This window comes from Penaeus vannamei, chromosome 4 (genome assembly GCF_042767895.1).
Source record: "Penaeus vannamei isolate JL-2024 chromosome 4, ASM4276789v1, whole genome shotgun sequence".
Taxonomy (NCBI): Eukaryota; Metazoa; Arthropoda; class Malacostraca; order Decapoda; family Penaeidae; genus Penaeus; species Penaeus vannamei.
The window spans coordinates 28423756-28426255 of NC_091552.1; the positions used below are offsets into that span (position 1 = coordinate 28423756).

At 50.6% G+C, this 2500-nt stretch overlaps 1 protein-coding gene across 1 annotated transcript in view; it reads right to left on the reverse strand.

Moving 5' to 3' along the window:
- Nucleotides 1–2500, reverse strand: part of LOC113814905 (uncharacterized) — a 22056-nt gene that overhangs the window by 7759 nt on the left and 11797 nt on the right. The window lies entirely within an intron of this gene.

Sequence of the window (2500 nt, forward strand, 5' to 3'; positions counted from 1 at the left end):
CGAGAGCGAGAACTACTTATCCTGCCTGCGTTCTGGTAGACGCCAGCCTGGAGTGAAGCTTATGAGGGAAAGCCTTCGGGAGCCCTGCAGGTGGATGATGGGTTCCACAGCCTGCCGTCCCCTTATATGTTGAGCAGCGTCGGCGGGGGTGGCAGAGGTGGCGTCCACCCAGAGCGACTGCCCGAGGCTAAACCTCAGGCGGGGAGTCAGGGTGTGGGCTTGGAACGTCCATTCTTTGTGTCAGGATGATCGGTTGCCTCTGCTGTCGAGGGAACTGGGGAGGCTGAGGGTAAAGGTGGCTCCTCTCTCAGAGGTGAGAAGACCTAGCATTGGAACGATCAGTGTAGGTGGCTACACCTACTACTGGTCTGGCCGCAGCGACAGGGAGTAACCATGGCCATCTCCAGCAGACTCCAACCCTTGGTGGTAGAGGTTACTCCAGTCGATGAGCATATAATGGTAATGAGACTGAAGCTAGCATTTGTCTTCATGTCTCTTATTGCTGTGTACGCTCCTACCAATGTTTGTAAACTTGATAGGAAAGAGATGTTTTACACCAAACTAGCGTCTGCGTCAGACAGGTGCCCCCGGCAAGATATTTGTGTTGTCCTGGGTGACAAATGCAGTATCTGGCTGTGATCGAGCTGGCTATGAGATGTCTGTCGGTCCCCATGGTTCGGGAGATGATACCGGCAGCGAGAATAGTCTCTTTTTCCGGGACTTTGCTAGGTCTCAGAAATCGAGGATTTCTGGCTCCTGGTACCAACACCCAGACCCACATTGCTGGACTTGGTACAGCGATGCGGGTAATGCAGCCAAGGAGATCGACCACATACTCGTTAGCACTCGTTGGAGGATCCTCCAGAATTGCAGGGTATATAGGAGTGCCGAGTTCTGTGGTACTGACCATAGATAGGTTGTGGCTACCCTCTGAGTGGAGGAATGTGCCCAGGGGGTTGCTGAGGCAGTCTCTGGTCGTTTCACAGCACTTGAAAATCTGACGGACCCTTTACTTCTGTATGACACCTTCAAATGTGAAACACTTGATGCAGCTCAAGAGACGATTGGTGAACGCCTGAATGCAAGGCGAAATTTCATATCACAAGAGACACTGGATGCCACTGATGCTTGTCGTGTGGCCCATCTTGCAGGGGATCGGGTTTTGCACCGTTCTCAGGTGCACAGAACTCGGTCATTGTTAAGAAGGGACAAGGAACAGTTTATTAGGAATCTTGCTGAGGAGGTAGAAGGCCATTTCTTAGTAAATGACCTTCGTCCTGCATACCAAGCCCTGAGAAAGCTGAACTCCAAGCCCTCTTCACAGGTGACAGCAGTTTGCTCAGTTAGTGGTCAGATCACCTCAGATCCTGTTGCAGTGCAGGAACGTTGGGCTGAGTATTTTGAGCAGTTGTACCAGGCTGACCCACCAACAGTTAACTTGGATGCGGGTAGTGCCAAGATTCCGTTGCCGGACCCACCCATTAGTGAGGATGACCCATTCCTAACTGAAGTTAGGGGGGCAATCTCCAAGCTGAAGAGTAGTAAAGCAGCTGGTATATGCAGCATCCCAGCTGAATTGTTAAAGGCTAGTGGTGAACATATGGCACGGGGGTTGCATGTTGTCCTGGCTGCAATCTGGCGGTCTGGTACCATTCCTCCTGACCTGTTGTGGGGTGTGGTCATCTCTCTCTGGAAGGGGAAGGGGGACCGATGGGACTGCAGCAACCACCGAGACATCACACTGCTCAGTATACTAGGCAAGAATCTTGCCCACAACCTTCTGAGATGTATCAGAGATCACCTACTGAGGCATCAGAGACTGGAGCAATCGGGATTCACTCCTGGTAAGTCCACAATAGACTGTATCCTAGTGAGTTCAAGCGTGGGCTGTTTGCAGCCTACATCAACCTCAAGAAGGCATTCGATACGGTGCATTGGGAATCACTCTAAGAGATCTTGAAACTGAGAGGAATTCCAACAAGGATTATTGGACTAATAGCAATTCTGTATACTGGTACTGAGAGTGCTGTAAAGTGTGGTGGGGGCCTGTCAAGCTTCTTTCCTGTTAGTTCAGGACTGAGGCAAGGCTGTGTCCTTGCACCAACTGTTCAACACTTGTGTGGACTGGATAATGGGCAGACCTTCTGTTCAAAGTCATTGTGGAGCAACTCTGGGCAATATCAAGGTTACTGACCTTGACTTTGCTGATGTTGCCATTCTATCTGAATCTTTGGAATCCTTAGTGGTGGCTCTCGATGCATTTAGTAATTAAGCGAAGCCCTTGGGTCTAGAGGTCTCCTGGACCAAGACCAAGATCCAGGACTTTTGGGACATACTAGGAGAACCTGTTCAGTTGGTGCGTGCTTGCGGAGAGGACATTGAAGTCACAGAGAGCTTTACATACCTTGGTAGTGTAGTTCATAACTCTGGGCTGTCAAACCAGGAAGATGGATTGGCCTGGCAGCAGGGGTCATGAACTCTCTCAACAAGAGTATTTCGA